Raw genomic sequence first — 24,439 nt, 5'->3', positions numbered from 1 at the left:
AGAGAGGAGGAATGGTCTCCAGGATGAGGAGAGAGGAGGAATGGTCTCCGGGATGAGGAGAGAGGAGGAATGGTCTCCAGGATGAGGAGAGAGGAGGAATGGTCTTCAGGATGAAGAGAGAGGAGGAATGGTCCACAGTATGAGGAAAGAGGAGGAATAGTCCCCAGGATGAGGAGAGGAGGAATGGTCCCCAGGATAAGGAGAGGAGTGATGGTGCTCAGGATGAGGAAAAAGGAGTTATAGTCCCAAGGATGAGGAGAGGAGGAACGGTCCCCAGGATGAAGCGAGAGCGGTAATGGTCCCCAGGATGAAGAGAGAGGAGGAATGGTGCTCAGGATGAGGGGAGAGGAGGAATTGATTCCCAGGATGAGGAAAAAGGAGGAATGGTCTCCAGGATGAGGAGAGGAGGAACGTTCCCCAGGATGAGGAGAGGAGGAATGGTCCCCACGATGAACAGAGAGGAAGAATGGTCCTCAGGATTAGGAGAGAAGGAATGGTCTCCAGGATGAGGAGAGAGGAGGAAGGGTCCCCCAGGATCAGGAGAGAAGAGGAATTGTCTTTAGGATGAGGGGAGAGGAGGAAGGTTCTCCAGGATGAATAGAGACAAGAAAGGGTCTCCAGGATGAGGAGTGAGGAGGAATGGTCTCCAGGATGAAGAGAGAGGAGGAATGGTCTCCAGGATTAGGAGAGAGGAGGAATGGTCTCCGGGATTAGGAGAGAGAAGGAATGGTCTCCAGGATGAGGAGAGAGGAGGAATGGTCTCCAGGATGAAGAGAGAGGAGGAATGGTCTCCAGGATGAAGAGAGAGGAGGAATGGTCTCCGGGATGAGGAGAGAGGAGGAATGGTCTCCGGGATGAGGAGAGAGGAGGAATGGTCTCCAGGATGAGGAGAGAGGAGGAATGGTCTCCAGGATGAAGAGAGAGGAGGAATGGTCTCCAGGATGAAGAGAGAGGAGGAATGGTCTCCAGGATGAGGAGAGAGGAGGAATGGTCTCCAGGATGAGGAGAGAGGAGGAATGGTCTCCAGGATGAAGAGAGAGGAGGAATGGTCTCCAGGATGAGGAGAGAGGAGGAATGGTCTCCAGGATGAAGAGAGAGGAGGAATGGTCTCCGGGATGAGGAGAGAGGAGGAATGGTCTCCAGGAGGAGGAGAGAGGAGGAATGGTCTCCAGGATGAGGAGAGAGGAGGAATGGTCTCCAGGATGAGGAGAGAGAAGGAATGGTCTCCAGAATGAGGAGAGAGGATGAATGGTCTCCAGAATGAAGAGAGAGGATGAATGGTCTCCAGAATGAGGAGAGAGGATGAATGGTCCTCAGGATTAGGAGAGAAGGAATGGTCTCCAGGATGAGGAGAGAGGAGGAATGGTCTCCAGGATGAGGAGAGAGGAGGAATGGTCTCCAGGATGAGGAGAGAGGAGGAATGGTCTCCAGGATGAGGAGAGAGAAGGAATGGTCTCCAGAATGCGGAGAGAGGATGAATGGTCTCCAGAATGAGGAGAGAGGATGAATGGTCTCCAGAATGAGGAGAGAGGATGAATGGTCCTCAGGATTAGGAGAGAAGGAATGGTCTCCAGGATGAGGAGAGAGGAGGAAGGGTCCCCCAGGATCAGGAGAGAAGAGGAATTGTCCTCAGGATGAGGGGAGAGGAGGAAGGTTCTCCAGGATGAATAGAGACAAGAAAGGGTCTCCAGGATGAGGAGTGAGGAGGAATGGTCTCCAGGATGAAGAGAGAGGAGGAATGGTCTCCAGGATTAGGAGAGAGGAGGAATGGTCTCCAGGATTAGGAGAGAGGAGGAATGGTCTCCAGGATGAGGAGAGAGAAGGAATGGTCTCCAGGATGAGGAGAGAGGAGGAATGGTCTCCAGGATGAAGAGAGAGGAGGAATGGTCTCCAGGATGAAGAGAGAGGAGGAATGGTCTCCAGGATGAGGAGAGAGGAGGAATGGTCTCCGGGATGAGGAGAGAGGAGGAATGGTCTCCAGGATGAGGAGAGAGGAGTAATGGTCTCCAGGATGAAGAGAGAGGAGGAATGGTCTCCAGGATGAGGAGAGAGGAGGAATGGTCTCCAGGGTGAGGAGAGAGAAGGAATGGTCTCCAGGATGAGGAGAGAGGAGGAATGGTCTCCGGGATGAAGAGAGAGGAGGAATGGTCTCCAGGATGAGGAGAGAGGAGGAATGGTCTCCGGGATGAGGAGAGAGGAGGAATGGTCTCCAGGATGAGGAGAGAGGAGGAATGGTCTCCAGGATGAAGAGAGAGGAGGAATGGTCTCCAGGATGAGGAGAGAGGAGGAATGGTCTCCAGGATGAGGAGAGAGAAGGAATGGTCTCCAGGATGAGGAGAGAGGAGGAATGGTCTCCAGGATGAGGAGGAATGGTCTCCAGGATGAGGAGAGAGGAGGAATGGTCTCCAGGATGAAGAGAGAGGAGGAATGGTCTCCAGGATGAGGAGAGAGGAGGAATGGTCTCCAGGATGAGGAGAGAGGAGGAATGGTCTCCAGGATGAAGAGAGAGGAGGAATGGTCTCCAGGATGAGGAGAGAGGAGGAATGGTCTCCAGGATGAGGAGAGAGAAGGAATGGTCTCCAGAATGAGGAGAGAGGATGAATGGTCTCCAGGATGAGGAGGAATGGTCTCCAGGATGAGGAGAGAGGAGGGATGGTCCCCAGGATTAAGAGAGGTATCTCCCCAGCTGGACACAGACCCCAGTTCAACCTAACAATGGTTATCCCCATCTTGTCCATGTCGTGCGCCATCATCCCCCATCCTCTCCGTGCCATGCGCCATCATCCCCCATCCTCTCCATGCCGTGCGCCATCATCCCCCATCCTCTCCGTGCCATGTGCCATCATCCCCCATCCTCTCCATGCCATGTGCCATCATCCCCCATCCTCTCCGTGCCATGTGCCATCATCCCCCATCCTCTCCATGCCATGTGCCATCATCCCCCATCCTCTCCGTGCCATGTGCCATCCGTTATCCCCCATCCTCTCCATGCCATGTGCCATCATCCCCCATCCTCTCTGTGCCATGTGCCATCATCCCCCATCCTCTCCATGCCATGTGCCATCCGTTATCCCCCATCCTCTCCATGCCATGTGCCATCATCCCCCATCCTCTCCATGCCATGTGCCATCATCCCCCATCCTCTTCGTGCCATCATCCCCCATCCTCTCCATGCCATGTGCCATCCGTTATCCCCCATCCTCTCCATGCCATGTGCCATCATCCCCCATCCTCTCCATGCCGTGCGCCATCATCCCCCATCCTCTCCGTGCCATGTGCCATCATCCCCCATCCTCTCCATGCCATGTGCCATCATCCCCATCCTCTCCATGCCATGTGTCATCATCCCCCATCCTCTCCATGCCATGTGCCATCCGTTATCCCCCATCCTCTCCATGCCATGTGCCATCATCCCCCATCCTCTCCATGCCATGTGTCATCATCCCCCATCCTCTCCATGCCATGTGCCATCCGTTATCCCCCATCCTCTCCATGCCATGTGCCATCATCCCCCATCCTCTCCATGCCATGTGCCATCCGTTATCCCCCATCCTCTCCGTGCCATGTGCCATCATCCCCCATCTTCTCCGTGCCATCATCCCCCATCCTCTCCATGCCGTGTGCCATCGGTTATCCCCTATCCTCTCCATGCCATGTGCCATCATCCCCCATCCTCTCCATGCCATGTGCCATCCGTTATCCCCCATCCTCTCCATGCCATGTGCCATCATCCCCCATCCTCTCCATGCCATGTGCCATCATCCCCCATCCTCTCCATGCCATGTGCCATCATCCCCCATCCTCTCCGTGCCATCATCCCCCATCCTCTCCATGCCGTGTGCCATCCGTTATCCCCCATCCTCTCCATGTCATGTGCCATCATCCCCCATCCTCTCTGTGCCATCATCCCCCATCCTCTCCGTGCCATGTGCCATCATCCCCCATCCTCTCCATGCCATGTGCCATCATCCCCCATCCTCTTCGTGCCATCATCCCCCATCCTCTCCATGCCGTGTGCCATCCGTTATCCCCCATCCTCTCCATGCCATGTGCCATCATCCCCCATCCTCTCCATGCCGTGTGCCATCCGTTATCCCCCATCCTCTCCATGCCGTGTGCCATCATCCCCCATCCTCTCCATGCCATGTGCCATCCGTTATCCCCCATCCTCTCCATGCCATGTGCCATCCGTTATCCCCCATCCTCTCCATGCCATGTGCCATCCTCCCCCATCCTATCCATGCCGTGTGCCATCGGTTATCCCCCATCCTCTCCATGCCGTGTGCCATCATCCCCCATCCTCTCCATGCCGTGTGCCATCATCCCCCATCCTCTCCATGCCATGTGCCATCATCCCCCATCCTCTCCGTGCCATGTGCCATCATCCCCCATCCTCTCCGTGCCATGTGCCATCATCTCCCATCCTCTACGTGCCATGTGTCATCATCCCCCATCCTCTCCATGCCATGTGTCATCACCCCCCATCCTTTTTTTGTTCTTCTCCTGTTAGGAGACACATCCTGAGCCCGGAGGTCCCGTCTTCTCCCCCATACATCAAACTAGACAAGAGAAGTTGGCATTGTCCTCCACCTGAGGCTGAGGACCCCTGAGTTGGTGGACACTTTGGGGGGGCAGCCTTGTATATGGGGATTCCACCATTCTATGGATCAGGGGCCCCTGTATATTGTTCTCTGCAGCCTTGTCACCCGGTCCCAGCCACATTGCTGCCCATTAATAGACGCTCACAGACCAGCACCTGGTAGAGACATGGCAGGAGGGACACCTAAGGGTGAGTGATGGCATGTAAACCTGCAAGACCTAGTGAACCCCTAGAAGAGTGAGTGTGGCTCCACCCACCATATTCTGGGGTCACCGATGAGTCCGGACTCCATATTCTGGGATGTGGGGTCACCAGTGAGATCAGCCTCCATATTCTGGGGTCACCAGTAAGCCCGGCCTCCATATTCTGGAATGTGGGGTCACCAGTGAGATCAGCCTCCATATTTTGGGGTCACTGATGAGTCCAGCCTCCATATTCTGGGGTGTGGGGTCACCGCTGAGTCCGACCTCCATATTATGGGATGTGGGGCCCCCGGTGAAGCCGGCCTCCATATTCTGGAATGTGGGGTCACCGGTGAAGCCGGCCTCCATATTCTGGGATGTGGGGTCACTGGTGAGTCCGGCCTCCATATTAGGGCATGTGAGGTCACCGGTGGAGCCGGCCTCCATATTCTGGGGTGTGGGGTCACCGGCCTCCATATTCTTGGCTGTGGGGTCACCGGTGGAGCCGGCCTCCATATTCTGGGCTGTGTGGTCACCGGTGGAGCCGGCCTCCATATTCTGGGCTGTGTGGTCACCGGTGGAGCCGGCCTCCATATTCTGGGGTGTGGGGTCACCGGTGGAGCCGGCCTCCATATTCTGGGGTGTGGGGTCACCGGTGGAGCCGGCCTCCATATTCTGGGATGTGGGGTAACTGGTGAGTCCGGCCTTCATATTAGGGCATGTGAGGTCACCGGTGGAGCTGGCCTCCATATTCTGGGGTGTGGGGTCACCGGCCTCCATATTCTTGGCTGTGGGGTCACCGGTGGAGCCGGCCTCCATATTCTGGGCTGTGTGGTCACCGGTGGAGCCGGCCTCCATATTCTGGGGTGTGGGGTCACCGGTGGAGCCGGCCTCCATAATCTGGGGTGTGGGGTCACCGCTGGAGCCGGCCTCCATATTCTGGGGTGTGGGGTCACCGCTGGAGCCGGCCTCCATATTCTGGGCTGTGTGGTCACCGGTGGAGCTGGCCTCCATATTCTGGGGTGTGGGGTCACCGGTGGAGCCGGCCTCCATATTCTGGGGTGTGGGGGTCACCGCTGGAGCCGGCCTCCATATTCTGGGGTGTGGGGTCACCGCTGGAGCCGGCCTCCATACTCTGGGCTGTGTGGTCACCGGTGGAGCCGGCCTCCATATTCTGGGGTGTGGGGTCACCGGTGGAGCCGGCCTCCATATTCTGGGGTGTGGGGTCACTGCTGGAGCCGGCCTCCATATTCTGGGGTGTGGGGTCACCGCTGGAGCCGGCCTCCATATTCTGGGGTGTGGGGTCACCGCTGGAGCCGGCCTCCATATTCTGGGGTGTGGGGTCACCGCTGGAGCTGAGTATCCTCTCCATTGTAAGGTGAGTTTATCACTTACCTTCCTCCCCTCCCCCCCTCAGGATATAATCCTCCCATCCTCCTCACATTCACCGCAATACAACTTTTGCCCTCTAATGTCCATTTTCACCCTTCTGAGGCCACGTACACACGCGGGGACTGTTCGCCCAACTTTGTCCGTCCAACAGTTTCGGCAAACAGTCCGCTCAAACTTAGCATGGACGGACTTGCCCACACACGACGGACGAACAGTTTGCTGAAACCGTGCGCGATGACGTGAACGGCACGTACGACGGGACGAAAAATACGACGTCCTATACACTGCATTATAACTTTCGGCGTGAAAATCCTTTCTGAGCATGCGCGCAACTTTGTTTGACGAACAAGCCTACACACGAGCGGACTGTTCGCTGAAACAAGGTTTCAGCGACAGTTTTTCGGAATTTCCGAAAGACTTTGTCCGTCCAACTGTCCGCTGAAACTGTCCGCTGAAAGCCCACACACGAGCGGACTGTCCGCCCAAACACTGTTCAGCGGACAAAGTTGGGCGAACAGTCCGCGCGTGTGTACGCGGCCTGCAGTCTATCCTTAGTGTGGACGAGTGTGGGGTGTAGCAAGATGGCGGGGCGCTTGAGTCTATAATTTTGGTCGGCCGCTGAACAAATATCCCGCGCATGCGCTAATACAGCTTGAAGCCATGATTTTTCTTGACCAGTGAAGAAAATCTTGGGGTGGGCGGGGACGTTCTCACCATCTGTTCAGCACCCGCAAGTCTCCGCCCACTCGAGGCTATAATTTTTCTCCACCGTGAAAATAAATCTACAGCGCATGCGCTGTTAATGTCCGGGGCTTGGCGCATGCGCGGTACAGGCCCGCCGTCAGCTGTTTCAATGACGTAGCTGCACCGGAAGTGACGGGATGAGCGAATTTCATAAGTCGCAGTAAATTTTAGAACCTTTGTGGTAAAAAAAATTACTCACCCCGTCACTTCCGGTGCGGCTCCGTCACTGTAACAGCTGACGGCGGGCCTTTACTGCGCATGCGCCAAATCCGTGGTATTAACGGCGCATGCGCAAGATCTTTATTTCAGCGGTGGTTAAAAATTATACACGGAGACTTGCGGGTCGGCGGGTGGAGCTGAACAGATGCTTAGAACTTCAGCAGCAGCCCCGCCCACCCCACTAACATGCCCCTGAATCTTAAGCAGTGGTTAAAAATTATACACTCAAGTGGGCGGAGCTTATGGTGAAGAAAAATTATGGCTTCAGCTGCTATTAACAGCAATCGCGCATGCGCGGGATCTTTGCTTATGGTGAAGAAAAATTATGCACTCAAGCACATTCTTATTGGTGATGAAAATTGATAGACTCGGGCGGGCGATGGCTTTATTATATCATCGGCAGCACCAATATGTATAGTATTTTTTTAACCACTTGCTTACTGGGCACTTAAACCCCCTCAGTCCCAGACCAATTTTCAGCTTTCAGCGCTGATGCACTTTGAATGACAATTGCGCGGTCATACAACACTGTACCCAAATGAAATTTTTATCATTTTTTTCCCACAAATAGAGCTTTCTTTTGGTGGTATTTAATTACAGCTCGGAGGTTTATTTTTTGCTAAACAAACAAAAAAAGATGCAAAAAAAAGAAAATCAATTAATAGTTTGTTATAAAATTTTGCAAACGGGTCATTTTTCTCCTTCATTGAAGTGCGCTGATGAGGCGGCACTGATAGGCTGCATTGGTGGGCACTGATAGGCTGCACTGATAGGCATAGTTAAGGCGGAACTAATAGGCACAGATAAGGCGGCACCGATGGGCACAGATAAGGCGGCACTGATGGGCAAAGATGGGCACAGATAAGATGGCACGGATGGGTGGCACAGATGGGTGGCACGGATGGGCACTGATAGGTACCACTGATAGATGGGACTGATGGGCACTGATAGGTGGCACTGATAGGTGGCTCTGATAGGTGGCACTGATGGGCAGCACTGCTGGGCACTGGTAGATGACACTGATGGGCATGGATATGTGGCACTGGGGTGCAGCACCTTTGTTGAGGCAGATTGTGGGCACTGCTGGGTGGCACTGACGGGGGGCACTTACTTTTTATTAATGTGGCACTGGCAGGGGGCAGGTGGGCACTAGCAGGGCTGGCCATGATCGGGACTGATGTCCCGATCACGGCCGCCGGTGATCGGCTTTTTTTTTTCTCCTTGCGCTGTCAGCGCGAGGAGGAATAATAGCTGATTACCGACTCCGTTATATCACATGATCAGCTGTCATTGGCTGACAGCTGATCACGTAATAAGGGGTCGGGATCGACCCCTTGCACGGATCGGTGATCAAGCGAGTCTCATAGACTCGCCGATCACAGGGCGCGCCGCACGCGCCCCTCAGGGGGCGCGCAGGCCGCTCGTGCACGGGACTACGTCTATTGACGTCGTCCCGGAAAAGGAGATCCGCGCTGTAGCCGTCATTCGGCTATAGCGCGGGTCTCAAGTGGTTAATCAGAATATGCAGTGTATTTATTAAATCAGCAGAATATGGGCACAATGTCTGCGTTTGGGGCACAATGCCTGTGTTTGGGGACAGTGTGTGCGTTTGGGGCACAATGCCTGCGTTTGGGGACAGTGTGTGCGTTTGGGGCACAATGCCTGCATTTGGGGACAGTGTGTGCGTTTGGGGCACAATGCCTGCGTTTGGGGACAGTGTGTGCGTTTGGGGCACAATGCCTGCATTTGGGGACAGTGTGTGCATTTGGGGCACAATGCGGCAAACACCACCTCACTGTGACTAGAAATCGCCGCCTCACTGTGCCCAGCAAACACCCCGCTGTGCCCAGCGAACACCGCCTCACCGTGCCCAGCAAACCCTGGCTCACTGTGCCCTTCAAACGCAACCACTGTGCCCATAAATTGCCGCCACTGTGCTATCAAACACAGCCACTGTACCCATCAATTGCTGCCAGATTGTCAAGCCGTAGCTGTGCTCCCTGGGGATATGCTGATCACCCATCTGTGCTGCTGGAGGGAGCCCAGACGGGCATAAATGAGGGACCTGCATGTCATGGTAAGTGAGACCATCCCATATCCCACTCCATCTTTCCCCAGAACAGGGACCCCCTTCCAACCCTCCCCCCAGAAGAGGGAACCCCTCCCCCCCTCTGAGGACCCCCTCCCCCCAAGACAGAGACCCCCTTCTCCCCCCTGAGGACAGGGAAACCTTCTCCCCCCTTAGGACAGGGACCCCCTTCTCTCCTGGGGACAGGGACCCCCTTCTCTCCTGGGGACAGGGACCCCTTCTCTCCTGGGGACAGGAACTCCATCTCCCCTGGGAACGGGGACTTCATCTCACCTAGGGACCCCATCTGCCCTGGGGATCAGGACCCCACCTCCCCTAAGAACAGGAACCTGATCACCCTGTGTGCGCCAACCTCACTGCCCTGCCAGCCATGTGTCCTGTGTGAGGGCCCTCCTGTGACAGCTCTTATAAGGACTTCACCCCACTGTGTGATCCCCCTACATGACTGATCCCTCTGTGTCCAAAACTTACACGGGGAACCCCTCTGTTTGCTCCCCCTACATGTCTGCATACTCTGACCACCCCCTGTACCATTTCCACATCCACTGACTGCCTCCTGTATCCTGTGCACATGTTCCGACCCCCTCCTGTATCCTGTCTGTAGCCTCTAGCCACCTCCTGTGTCCTGTCTGCAATCTCTGACTATCTCTTGTCTTTTAACGTGTCTGCAGTCTCTTAGGGGGAGTCTGGAGAGGAATCGAGAGTGAGAGCACCGCCGGGATTGGGATTACGGGAGGAGTCAGATGTGTATGGACTGTGGAGAAGAGACTATAGAATAAAAACCAGAACCACCAACCTGGAGCCGTCTAACTGAGCCCTGCACTGGAGAGGAGGTCAGTGACAAGAGGGCACTGATATAAAGGTTTCCCATCATCTCAGTAACACCCCCCCCCCCCCGGTATTCACTCTGCGAAAGGTGGTCTCTGGTCACCAGAGTTCCCCCACTCCCCCATAACATTTCCCGGCATTCCCCTTTACATCAGAGTCCGCAGGATTCTTCCCCAAGGCAAAGGAAAATGCTACAGAGCATGATCTAAGGAGGAACTCTGATGTAAGGGGTGCTCTGGTCACCAGAGACCACCTTATATCAGAGTCCACTGCATTCCCATTTACATCAGAGTTCCCACTTACATCAGGGTCTGCAGCATTGCCCTTTGCATCAGGGTTCGCAGAGTTCCCCCTGTTAGATTAGAAGGGATGGAGGCCCAGAGACATGTCCAGAGTACACAGAGGATACATGGGATAGATTAGAAGGGATGGAGGCCCAGAGACATGTCCAGAGTACACAGAGGATACATGGGATAGATTAGAAGGGATGAAGGCCCAGAGACATGTCCAGAGTACACAGAGGATACATGGGATAGATTAGAAGGGATGGAGACCTACAGACATGTCCAGAGAACACAGAGGATACATGGGATAGATTAGAAGGGATGAAGGCCCAGAGACATGTCCAGAGAACACAGAGGATACATGGGATAGATTAGAAGGGATGAAGGCCCAGAGACATGTCCAGAGTACACAGAGGATACATGGGATAGATTAGAAGGGATGAAGGCCCAGAGACATGTCCAGAGTACACAGAGGATACATGAGTAGTGATGGCCGAACAGTTCGCCCGGCGGTCGTTTTGCGGCGAATTTCAGCTGTTCGCGGTCCGCCAGTTCAGCGGACTATTGGCGTCGTTCGCCCGGCGGACTTCCGTGTTTTTACTGTGTAAAGGAACTTTGACCTTATGACACATCCATCATGGGGTACAGGACAGCCAATTGAGACATGACAGCACATGGACACTTGGACATTCCCCCTAACTTATAAATACACCCAATCCGGCGGCCATTTTACATTCTTTCTTCTGTCACTATAGGGAGAGGTTGCTGTTTGGAGCAGGGACAGATAAAACGCTAGCTATTTGGTACACAAAAGTTCTTTTCAGGACTGGTATAGGTGTTAGGTGTATATAGGTTTGCTGTGCTACTGATTGTTGCAGCAGCCTGAGTGTCTTTTGTCAGTTTAGAGAAAGGGACAGAGCGCTGTGTCTGCTGCTATTTTAGGGACAGCCAGATTAGTCATCATCATCATCATCATTAGCTGTTACTATCAGGTCCACAAAAGTGCTATTCGAGTAACCAGTAATTGTTCCAGTCTCCTCTTTTTTGCCAGTTTGTATAGGGACAGGAAGGAAGCAGTGTGTCAGGCAGTGAGGGTCAGTTTAATCAGTAGCTGTTACTATTAGTTCCACAAAGGTTCTTTTCAGGACTGGTATCAGTGGTATGGTAATAGGCTTGTACAATATAGAAAGAATATTATACTTGACTGCTGCCCTTCTGCTGCAGTCTACTAATCATTCACAACCCACTTGGTCCACAAAGCTCTTTATCAGCACTGGTAACTTGGTCTGTGTAGGGTGCTACAGTACATAGGGTTGAGTGCGGTACAGTCTGCTGTTCTGTAAGGACCGCTATCGGTCCACAATAGATAGGGTTGAGGTGCACCACTGCTGACCGCTGCCCTATACTGCAGCAGTCCTTCATCGGTATAGTGACTAAGAGTTTTGTCACAGGGTGATTTAAAAAATGACAGGCAGAGGAAGAGGCAGGCCCTTCCGCAGGGGTGGTAGGGGTAGGGCAGGAGCACCAGCCTTGAGCCAAAGTGGGAAGTTGCAGAAGGTGCGTTCAATTACTTTAAAGGATGCACCAGACTTGGTTGAGTGGCTCACTCAGCCTTACTCTTCTGCACCCTCCTCATCCTCTCGATCTGCACCCTCTTCTTCACTCTCTGCTGTGTGCACCCCCAAAGACACTACCACCAACACCACCACCACCACCACCACATACCTTCCGCTTGAGTCACAGGAATTATTTTCCGATCCATATCAAGAGGACATTTCTGATGCGCAGCCACTCTTGGTATTGGATCAGGAAGAGGAGGTAGCAACAACCGCTACTCAGCAGTCTGACGACAGTACCCAGATCAGCCCAAGGAGGAGGTTGGTCCCCGGTGTTGCTGCTGCCTACTCCGAGATCTCTACTTATAGCGGTGGGGAAGGTGACGTTGATGATGACGTGTCTAGTGATGTCACGTGGGTGCCCACAAGAGAGGAAGAGGAGGGGAGTTCAGAGGGAGATATGGACCAGCAGATAGGGAGGAGAAGCAGGAATAACTTGCATTGCACAGGAGGGACAAAGCAGACTGCAAATATATCAGGAGCGAGTCATCGACCATGTACGGTCACATCTGGCGCTCCCAGGACACCGGCACATGGCTCCGCAGTGTGGGCTTTTTTTTATGTGTCCGCTGCTGACAATAGCGTTGCCATCTGCAATCTTTGCAGTCAACGCATTAGTCGCGGTAAGCCCAACACTCACCTAGGGACGACCGCCTTAAGAAGGCACATGGGCAGCCATCACTGAGCCGAGTGGGAGCAACGGAACACACAAAGCCACACTGCAGGCTCTCACCGTCCAGCCTCGTCTTCTACTTCTCCTTCTCCTCTCTCCTCACAATTGTCCTCCACTCCACCTTCCATCACGCCAAGCTTACGTTTTTCTGCAAAAAGGCAGGCTTCCGTGGGCCTAATGTTCGAGCGTAAAAAAATGATGACGCCGGATAACCCTCTTGCCCAACGATTGACGGCTGGCTTGTCAGAACTCATAGCCCGCCAACTACTGCCATATAAACTGGTGGACTCGGAGGCCTTTCGCAAATTTGTGGCCATTGGAACACCACAATGGAAGGTCCCAGGAAGGAAGTATTTCTCAGAGAAGGGCATCCCAGAGCTATATGGCCATGTTCAGCGGCAAGTGAATGTATCTCTGGCACACAGTGTCGGTGCCAAGATACATCTGACCACAGACACGTGGCCTAGCAAACACGGGCAGGGAAGGTATATCACTTTTACTGCCCACTGGGTGAACCTTCTGACGGCCGTCAAGCATGTAACCCGTGGCACCCGTGTAGATTTGGTTTTACCGCCACGGATTGCATGCAGGCCTGACTCTTCTTCTCCTCCTCCTCCTACTCCATCCTCCTCCCTCTCCTCCTCAGCTGCCTCCTCCTTTTCTGCTGCTAGCGTCTCTTCCGCTGCACCGCCCAAGCTCTCCAGAACCTATTCCACATGCCAGGTGAGACGTTGCCATGCCGTGCTGCGTCTGTTGTGCCTGGAAGCCAAGAGCCACACTGGCCCGGCACTCCTTTCAGCTTTGCGTTCACAGGCAGATCAGTGGCTAACACCGCTCAATTTGACAGTTGGTAAAGTGGTGTGTGACAACGGTGCCAATCTGCTTAGCGCATTGAAACAGGGCAAAATCACGCACGTGCCATGCATGGCACACGTCTTAAACTTGGTCGTGCAGCGATTCGTTGTCAAATACCCTGGGGTCCAGGACATCTTGCGGCAGGCAAGGAAAATCTCGGCCCATTTCAGAAGATCTTACACGGCCATGGCTCGCCTTGCTGACATTCAGCGGCGACACAATCTGCCGGTCAGACGTCTTATTTGCGATTGCCCGACGCGATGGAACTCAACCTTCTATATGCTTGATAGGCTGCTCCAGCAGAAACGTGCAGTTAACGTCTACCTGTATGAACTCTGCGGCAGAAACGGTTCTGGGGAGCTGGGGTTTATTTCACCGCACCAGTGGCTGCTCATGCGTGACGCATGCAGACTTCTGCGGCCATTTGAGGAGATCACCAAACTGGTCAGTCGCAGCCATGGCGCCATCAGTGACATGGTACCTTATGCCTTCTTTATGGAGCGTGCATTGCGTCGTGTCATTGATCAGGCTGTGGAGGAGCAGGAGCGGGAAGATGAGGAAGTCGCAATGCTGGATGAATTCCCAGGGGGGGCTACTCTATCTGAGACAAGTCAACAACAGGAGTCTGAAGAGGAGTCAGAGGAGGATGGTGCCGGGGCGGATGAGGAGGAGCAAGAAGAGCATGCTTTAAACCTTTCTGGGATCCCTGTTGTGCGTGGATGGGGAGAGGAGAATGAAGAGGACGACATTATCCTGGATGATGAGCAGGAGCCAGGCCACCACACCGCTTCCACTTTAGTGCAAATGGGGGCCTTCATGCTCCAGTGTTTTAATAGGGACCCCCGTATAAAAAGCATAAGGGTCAAGGACCAGTACTGGCTGGCAACGTACTTAGACCCCCGGTACAAACACAAAATGGCAGAAATGTTACCGCCGTCGCAGAGGGCTGTCAGAATGCAGCACTTCCAGGCCTTGCTTCGAGAAATGCTGCATTCTGCTTTTGCGTGCGCTGGCAGAGGAGCAATTCCCACTCTCAGAGAAGGATTTGCGGGTACCAATCCAACAGCGCCTGCAAGAAGAGGCCGGTTTGAAGATGTGTTGGTGACTTCGGATATGAGGTCATTCTTTCAGCTGACCCATCGACAGGTGTCATCCGGATCCAGCATCAGGGAACGCCTAGACCAGTGATGGCGAACCTATGGCACGCGTGCCACAGCTGGCACGTCAAGCCCTCCCTGTCGGCACGCGAGGGGAATCCCCCAGGCAGGCAGGGAGCAGCCGGCTCTCTTCCTTGCATCAGTGCCAGTGAAATCGGCAGGGGAGTGGGCAGCCAGTCATCTTGTTCCATGTGTGCCATTTAAGAGGGGTGTAAAATTCTTCTTTCTCCACCATGCAGACTGTTCAGCAGCTTATTGCCTCCCCCGGACCCCTACACTTCTGGTAAGGCATTCAGGGATTCCTTTCTGCGAGTACCCTATTTCAGCTCCCCCTGCTCCAGGACGACTTTGGTTCAGTCTGTCCTAGTGCAGCCTGTGAAAAAGAGAAGGGGGAGGGGCGGTGCTCGGAGCTGATTTTCCATGGGGAGAGGTGCAATGGCTGCAAGCTGGCATCCAGGTGGCGGGGATATCGAGGAGTGGCTGGATGTCAGGGATTCCTTCAATACTATCTAGGGAGAGCTGGACGATGAGGCAATAGAAAGGTAAGGAGGTGGATCCTCCGATCTACATTGTACTGTGTGGGGGCATGTTAGTAGTGCAGGAAGCATGTGTCATGTAGGTGAGTGTAATGGTCAGGTAGGTGAGTGCATGTGTCGTGTAGGTGAGTGCATGTGTCAGGTAGGTGAGTGCAATGGTCAGGTAGGTCAGTGTATGTTGCACAGTTCATTCTGCATTATTTTTGGTCCCTTAGGGCTTATTCAAAGCTGGCAGGTTTAATTCTGTGTTGGCACTTTGAAAGAAATAAGTTGGTTTTGCGTCGCGGTTTGGGCACTCGGGTGCAAAAAGTTTCGCCATCACTGGCCTAGACCATCAGGTGTCCGACTACATTGGGTTAACGGCCGATGTGGACGCTCTGAGGAGTGATGAACCCCTGGACTACTGGGTGGGCAGGCTTGACCTCTGGCCAGAGCTTGCCCAATTTGCAATCGAACTGTTGGCTTGCCCCTCATCCAGTGTCCTGTCCGAAAGGACGTTCAGCGCAGCAGGGGGGATCGTGACCGATAAGCGTACTCGCCTAGCTCACGACAGTGTTAACTACCTCACATTTCTAAAAATGAATGAGGCATGGATCTCGGAGGAATTCCACACATGTGACCAGTAGACCATGTATATGTCTATAAACAATTTTTTTGATCAAGCACACAGACCTTCTTTCTTCATTTGGCTCACTTCCTTGTCCCAAAAAAGCACACTGTACTATATGCCCCTACCCTCCTCTTTGAAGAGGTTGAGCGGTGTCATATTTCTACTGGGGCTGCTTATGAGGGGATCACACCATCCCTGTGCTGTGCTGACTTACTCCTGGGGGTTCTTATTATGAGGGGATCACACCATCCTTGTGCTGTGCTGAGTTTCTCCTGGGCCTGCTTATTATGAGGGGATCACACCATCCCTGTGCTGTGCTGACTTACTCCTGGGGGTTCTTATTATGAGGGGATCACACCATCCCTGTGCTGTGCTGATTTTCTCCTGGGCCTGCTTATTATGAGGGGATCACACCATCCCTGTGCTGTGCTGACTTACTCCTGGGGGTTCTTATTATGAGGGGCTCACACCATCCCTGTGCTGTGCTGAGTTTCTCCTGGGGGTTCTTATTATGAGGGGATCACACCATCCCTGTCCTGTGCTGATTTACTCCTGGGCCTGCTTATTATGAGGGGATCACACCATCCCTGTGCTGTGCTGACTTACTCCTGGGGGTTCTTATTATGAGGGGATCACACCATCCCTGTGCTGTGCTGACTTACTCCTGGGGGTTCTTATTATGAGGGGATCACACCATCCCTGTGCTGTGCTGATTTTCTCCTGGGCCTGCTTATTACGAGGGGATCACACCATCCCTGTGCTGTGCTGACTTACTCCTGGGGGTTCTTATTATGAGGGGATCACACCATCCCTGTGCTGTGCTGATTTTCTCCTGGGCCTGCTTATTATGAGGGGATCACACCATCCCTGTCCTGTGCTGATTTACTCCTGGGGGTTCTTATTATGAGGGGATCACACCATCCCTGTGCTGTGCTGATTTTCTCCTGGGCCTGCTTATTATGAGGGGATCACACCATCCCTGTGCTGTGCTGACTTCCTCCTGGGGGCTGCTTACGGTGCTGCTGTCAGTGCTGTATATCACGGTGCTGGTGTGAGTACTTAATGTCACGCTGCTGCTGTCAGTGCTGTATATCACGGTGCTGATGTCAGTGCTTTATGTCACGCTGCTGATGTCAGTGCTCTGTATCACGGTGCTGCTGTCAAATGACTCTATCACGGTGCAGGTGTCATTGCTGTATGTCACGCTGCTGGTGATCATCTCCTGCACCCTCTTCTTTGCCTACCCTGGTCCCTGACCTTCCCTCTCCTCCATTGCCTTCATGCGCTCCACAGTCCTGAATTGTCAGAACAATTTCCCATATAAAAAAAGAATGCTTGTAGTTATCGATCCCAAATTCACCTCATACATGTATTATGTCATTGGCCATGTGGTTGGACTATGTTTGCCCAGCTAATAATCATTTTGTGGCTGCAAATTTGACCTAAAGGTTTGCGAAGTTTGCCTCCCATTGAAGTCAATGGGGCCCGCCGCGAACTTTCCGTTTTGCGAACTATCGGCCGCGTTCGCGGTCCGCGTTCGCGAAACGTCCCGTCGGAAGTTCGTCCATCACTATACATGAGATAGATTAGAAGGGATGAAGGCCCAGAGACATGTCCAGAGTACACAGAGGATACATGGGATAGATTAGAAGGGATGAAGATCCAGAGACATGTCCAGAGAACACAGAGTATACATGGGATAGATTAGAAGGGATGAAGATCCAAAGACATGTCCAGAGTACACAGAGGATACATGGGATAGATTAGAAGGGATGAAGGCCCAGAGACATGTCCAGAGTACACAGAGGATACATAGGATAGATTAGAAGGGATGGAGGCCCAGAGACATGTCCAGAGTACACAGAGGATACATAGGATAGATTAGAAGGGATGGAGGCCCAGAGACATGTCCAGAGAACACAGAGGATACATGGGATAGATTAGAAGGGATGGAGGCCCAGAGACATGTCCAAAGTAGGGATGAGCTTCGTGTTCGACTCGAACATCGGCTGTTCGCCCGTTCGGCGAATTCAGAACGTTATGGGCCGTTCGCACCAAATTCGTGTGGCGCTCACGGCCCACAATGCACTGTGATGGCGCAGTGCATTGCTGGCTCATGATTGGCCAAGCATGCACTGTGACCCCACATGCTTGGCCAATCACAGTGCCGGCAGCGAGGAGAGCCATGATTGGCCACAGGCAGGATGCCTGTGGGCAATCATAGCTCAGGCTGTGTAGTACACGCCCCACACTATATAAGGCTGCAAGCGCGGCGGCCTTGTGTAGTGTGTTGGCATCTGTAGCAGTTAGTGGGTGTTCTGTGTACCTTCAACACCGTACACACCGATCATTATCGGCCGATTTTACGTTCTTGCTCTTCTGTAGTGGTTGTTGTCTGCGTGCCCTGACCGCAGTATACACCGCTATATTCCCATGTATCCTCTGTGTACTCTGGACATGTCTCTGGGCCTTCATCCCTTCTAATCTATCCCATGTATCCTCTGTGTACTCTGGACATGTCTCTGGGCCTTCATCCCTTCTAATCTATCCCATGTATCCTCTGTGTTCTCTGGACATGTCTCTGGGCCTCCATCCCTTCTAATCTATCCCATGTATCCTCTGTGTACTCTGGACATGTCTCTGGGCCTCCATCCCTTCTAATCTATCCCATGTATCCTCTGTGTTTTCTGGACATGTCTGTAGGTCTCCATCCCTTCTAATCTATCCCATGTATCCTCTGTGTACTCTAGACATGTCTCTGGGCCTCCATCCCTTCTAATCTATCCCATGTATCCTCTGTGTACTCTGGACATGTCTCTGGGCCTCCATCCCTTCTAATCTAACAGGGGGAACTCTGCGAACCCTGATGCAAAGGGCAATGCTGCAGACCCTGATGTAAGTGGGAACTCTGATGTAAATGGGAATGCAGTGGACTCTGATATAAGGTGGTCTCTGGTGACCAGAGCACCCCTTACATCAGAGTTCCTCCTTAGATCATGCTCTGTAGCATTTTCCTTTGCCTTGGGGAAGAATCCTGCGGACTCTGATGTAAAGGGGAATGCCGGGAAATGTTATGGGGGAGTGGGGGAACTCTGGTGACCAAAGACCACCTTCCGCAGAGTGAATACACCGGGGGGGGGGGGGGGTGTTACTGAGATGATGGGAAACCTTTATATCAGTGCCCTCTTGTCACTGACCTCCTCTCCAGTGCAGCGTGCAGGGCTCAGTTAGACGGCTCCAGGTTGGTGGTTCTGGTTTTTATTCTATAGTCTCTTCTCCACAGTCCATACACATCTGACTCCTCCCGTAATCCCAATCCCGGCGGTGCTCTCACTCTCGATTCCTCTCCAGACTCCCCCTAAGAGACTGCAGACAGGTTAAAAGACAAGAGATAGTCAGAGATTGCAGACAGGACACAGGAGGTGGCTAGAGGCTACAGACATGGTACAAGAGGGGGTCGGAACATGTGCACAGGATACAGGAGGCAGTCAGTGGATGTGGAAATGGTACAGGGGGTGGTCAGAGTGTGCAGACATGTAGGGGGAGCAAACAGAGGGGTTCCCCGTGTAAGTTTAGGACACAGAGGGATCAGTCATGTAGGGGGATCACACAGTGGGGTGAAGTCCTTATAAGAGCTGTCACAGGAGGGCCCTCACACAGGACACATGGCTGGCAGGGCAGTGAGGTTGGCGCACACAGGGTGATCAGGTTCCTGTTCTTAGGGGAGGTGGGGTCCTGATCCCCAGGGCAGATGGGGTCCCTAGGTGAGATGAAGTCCCCGTTCCCAGGAGAGAAGGGGGTCCCTGTCCCCAGGAGAGAAGGGGGTCCCTGTCCCCAGGAGAGAAGGGGGTCCCTGTCCCCAGGAGAGAAAGGGGTCCCTGTCCTCAGGAGAGAAGGGGGTCCCTGTCCTAAGGGGGGAGAAGGTTTCCCTGTCCTCAGGGGGGAGAAGGGGGTCTCTGTCTTGGGGGGAGGGGGGTCCTCATAGGGGGGGGTTCCCTCTTCTGGGGGGGTTTGGAAGGGGGTCCCTGTTCTGGGGAAAGATGGAGTGGCATATGGGATGGTCTCACTTACCATGACATGCAGGTCCCTCATTTATGCCCGTCTGGGCTCCCTCCAGCAGCACAGATGGGTGATCAGCATATCCCCAGGGAGCACAGCTTTGGCTTGACAATCTGGCAGCAATTGATGGGTACAGTGGCTGTGTTTGATAGCACAGTGGCGGCAATTTATGGGCACAGTGGTTGCGTTTGAAGGGCACAGTGAGCCAGGGTTTGCTGGGCATGGTGAGGCGGTGTTCGCTGGGCACAGCGGGGTGTTTGCTGGGCACAGTGAGGCGGCGATTTCTAGTCACAGTGAGGTGGTGTTTGCCGCATTGTGCCCCAAACGCACACACTGTCCCCAAATGCAGGCATTGTGCCCCAAACGCACACACTGTCCCCAAACGCAGGCATTGTGCCCCAAACGCACACACTGTCCCCAAACGCAGGCATTGTGCCCCAAACGCACACACTGTCCCCAAACGCAGGCATTGTGCCCCAAACGCACACACTGTCCCCAAACACAGGCATTGTGCCCCAAACGCAGACATTGTGCCCATATTCTGCTGATTTAATAAATACACTGCATATTCTGATTAACCACTTGAGACCCGCGCTATAGCCGAATGACGGCTACAGCGCGGATCTCCTTTTCCGGGACGACGTCAATAGACGTAGTCCCATGCACGAGCGGCCTGCGCGCCCCCTGAGGGGCACGTGCGGCGCGCTCTGTGATCGGCGAGTCTATGAGACTCGCTTGATCACCGATCCGTGCAAGGGGTCGATCCCGACCCCTTATCACGTGATCAGCTGTCAGCCAATGACAGCTGATCATGTGATATAACGGAGCCCGTAATCAGCTATTATTCCTCCTCGCGCTGACAGCGCAAGGAGAAAAAAAAAAGCAGATCACCGGCGGCCGTGATCGGGACATCAGTCCCGATCATGGCCAGGCCTGCTAGTGCCCACCTGCCCCCTGCCAGTGCCACATTAATAAAAAGTGCCCCCCGTCAGTGCCACCCAGCAGTGCCCACAGTGCCACCCAGCAGTGCCCACAATCTGCCTCAACAAAGGTGCTGCACCCCAGTGCCACATATCCGTGCCCATCAGTGTCATCTACCAGTGCCCAGCAGTGCCACCTATCAGAGCCACCTATCAGTGCCACCTATCAGTGCCCATCAGTCCCATCTATCAGTGGTGCCCATCTGTGCCACCCATCTGTGCCACCCATCTGTGCCCATCGGTGCCGCCTTATCTGTGCCCATCAGTGCAGCCCATCAGTGCCCACCAATGCAGCCCATCAGTGCCCACCAATGCAGCCCATCAGTGCCCACCAGTGCAGCCTATCAGTGCCGCCTCATCAGCGCACTTCAATGAAGGAGAAAAATGACCCGTTTGCAAAATTTTATAACAAACTATTAATTGATTTTTTATTTTTTTTGCATCTTTTTTTGTTTGTTTAGCAAAAAAGAAACCTCCGAGCTGTAATTAAATACCACCAAAAGAAAGCTCTATTTGTGGGAAAAAAATGATAAAAATTTCATTTGGGTACAGTGTTGTATGCCCGCGTACTTGTCATTCAAAATGCATCAGCGCTGAAAGCTGAAAATTGGTCTGGGACTGAGGGGGGTTTAAGTGCCCAGTAAGCAAGTGGTTAAAAAAATACTATACATATTGGTGCTGCCGATGATATAATAAAGCCATCGCCCGCCCGAGTCTATCAATTTTCATCACCAATAAGAATGTGCTTGAGTGCATAATTTTTCTTCACCATAAGCAAAGATCCCGCGCATGCGCGATTGCTGTTAACCACCTCGCGCCCGCCCTATAGCCGAATGACGGCCGTAGAGCAGGCGCGTTCGTCCGGGTGGTCTTCCCTGGACGGCCTGATGTTTACTTCCGCAATGCGCGCCGCCGCGGGCGCGCATCGCGGAAGTTCTGTGTTCGCCGTGTCCCCCGGGGACAGGCAAACACAGATCGCTGTAAACGGCCAATCACAGCGGCCATTTACAGCGTGATCGGCGTGTCCAATGGGAGATGATCTCATATGTAAACATATGAGATCATCTCGCAGCGCCGCTCTCCCTCCTCACACAGACAGTGTGAGAGGGGAGAGATGAACGGCTGCAGCGGCAGCCGTTCTGCTTGTAGTAAGGAAAAAAAAAAAAAAAGTAAAAAAATAAAATAAAAAGTGCCATCCGCCCCAGTGCCATCCGCCCCAGTGCCATCCACCCCAGTGCCATCCACCCCAGTTCCATCCACCCCAGTGCTACCTGCCCCCAGTGCCATCCACCCCAGTGCTACCTGCCCCCAGTGCCATCCACCCCAGTGCTACCTGCCCCCAGTGCCACCTGCCCCCAGTGCCACCTGCCCCCAGTGCCACCTGCCGTCAGTGCCACCTGTCGTCAGTGCCACCTGCCCCCAGTGCCACCTGTCGTCAGTGCCACCTGTCGTCAGTGCCACCTGTCATCAGTGCCACATAGTGCCATCTGTCATCAGTGCCACGTATCAGTGCCATTTGTCATCAGTGCCACCTGTCAGTGTCACGTGCCATCTGTTGTCAGTGTCACGTGTCATCAATGCCACTTATCAGTGCCATCTGCCATCAGTGTCACGCGTCATCGGTGCCATGTATTAGTGGCATCTGTTATCGGTGGCACGTATTAGTGCCACGTATTAGTGCCATCTGTCATCAGTGCCACGTATTAGTGCCACGTGTCTTCAGTGCCATGTATAAGTGCCACGTATAAGTGCCACATATTAGTGCCATCTGTCATCAGTGCCATCTGTCATCAGTGCCACCTGTCATCAGTGCCACGTATAAGTGTCATCATTGCCACGTATCAGTGCCATCTGTCATCAGTGTCACGTGTCATTGTCCTGGTGCTTCAAAAGTGTAATAAATAGTCAACAAGTTAGATGTGTAATTTATGTTCCTAGAACACGTGATGGCGCTCCCTGCATGTTGGGCCTCTCTATGTGGCCAGGCTGTGAAAAAGTCCCACACATGTGGTATTGTAATACTCAGGAGGAGTAGCAGAATTGTTTGGGGGGTGTAATTTGTGGTATACACATGCCACGTGAGAGAAATAACCTATTACAATGACAATTTTGTGGAGAAAAAAAAAATGAAAAATCTTAATTTTGCAAAGAATTGTGGGAAAAAAATGACAACATCAAAAAGCTCACCATGCCTCTTACTAAATACCTTGGAATGTCTACTTTCCAAAAAGGGGTCATTTGGGGGGTATTTGTACTTTCCTGACTTGTTCGGGTCACAAGAAGCGAGATAGGCCACCAGTACATCAGATGTGATCAATTTTGTGCGATTCGCACCACAGCTTGTAGACTCTCTAACTTTCACAAAGACCAAATAATATCCACTAATTTGGGTTATTTTTACCAAAGACATGTAGCAGTATAAATTGTGGCCAAAATTTATGAAGAAAAATTAATAATTTGCATAATTCTGTCACAGAAACAAAGAAATATGCGTTTTTTTTCAAAATTTTCGGTCTTTTTTCATTTTATAGCGCAAAAAATAAAAACCCCAGAGGTGATCAAATACCACCAAAAGAAAGCTCTATTTGTGGGGAAAAAAGGACACAAAATTCATTTGGGTACAGTGTTGCATGACTGAGTAATTGTCATTCAAAGTGTGAGAGCACCGAAAGCTGAAAATTGGTCTGGGCAGAATGGTGTTTAAGTGCCCGGTAAGCAAGTGGTTAATAGCAGCTGAAGCCATAATTTTTCTTCACCATAAGCTCCGCCCACTTGAGTGTATAATTTTTAACCACCGCTTAAGATTCAGGGGCATGTTAGTGGGGTGGGCGGGGCTGCTGCTGAAGTTCTAAGCATCTGTTCAGCTCCGCCCGGCGACCCGCAAGTCTCCGTGTATAATTTTTAACCACCGCTGAAATAAAGATCTTGCGCATACGCCGTTAATATCACGGACTTGGCGCATGCGCAGTAAAGGCCCGCCGTCAGCTGTTACAGTGACGGAGCCGCACCGGAAGTGACGGGGTGAGGAGTTTTTATAAGTCGCAGGAAATTTTACCACACCGGGACTCCGCGTTTTTTTTTTTTTTTAAAGCCAGGCAGCAGCTACAAATCCTGCAGCTGCTGACTTTTACAATAGTGAAACTTACCCGCCCAGCGCGCCCGCGATGTCGGCACCCGAAGCCGATCTCTCGATCGTCTCTCGGGTGCTGCCGCCGCCATCTTGGGTATGGGAATCAAGCAGTGGAGCCTTTCGGCTTCATTTCCCGGTTCCCTACTGCGCATGCGCGAGTCGCGCTGCGCAATAAGGACGGTCCCCGCTGCCTCTGGGATCTGTGTGTTTCCCAGCAGGCAGTGGGGCACTTGCGGAAAGGGGCGGGCACTTGCGGAAAGGGGCGTAATCTACGCCCCTTTCCACAGAGAGCTATCCCGGAATTGGGTGCAGATACCTGTACTGTACAGGTATCTGCACCCCCCTCCCCCCTGAAAGGTGCCAATTGTGGCGCCGGAGGGGGGGAGGGTTCCGATGAGCGGAAGGTCCACTTTAGGGTGGAGCTCCGCTTTAACAGTAAAGTGAACGTATATAGTGAAAAACAGGACTTAGAACTCCGCTGAATG

The 24,439-nt window shown here is 53.0% G+C and overlaps 1 protein-coding gene across 1 annotated transcript in view; it reads left to right on the top strand.

Annotated features, from left to right (window-relative positions):
- Positions 1-24,439, top strand: part of LOC143973885 (transmembrane protein 69-like) — a 60,134-nt gene that overhangs the window by 21,412 nt on the left and 14,283 nt on the right. The gene's annotated exons all lie outside the window — the stretch shown is intronic.

The sequence above is a fragment of the Lithobates pipiens genome, unplaced genomic scaffold, assembly GCF_037356315.1.
Source record: "Lithobates pipiens isolate NorthernLeopardFrog02 unplaced genomic scaffold, aLitPip1_a1.2 Scaffold_127, whole genome shotgun sequence".
NCBI lineage: Eukaryota > Metazoa > Chordata > Amphibia > Anura > Ranidae > Lithobates > Lithobates pipiens.
This window is presented reverse-complemented; position numbering and strand designations above follow the sequence as displayed.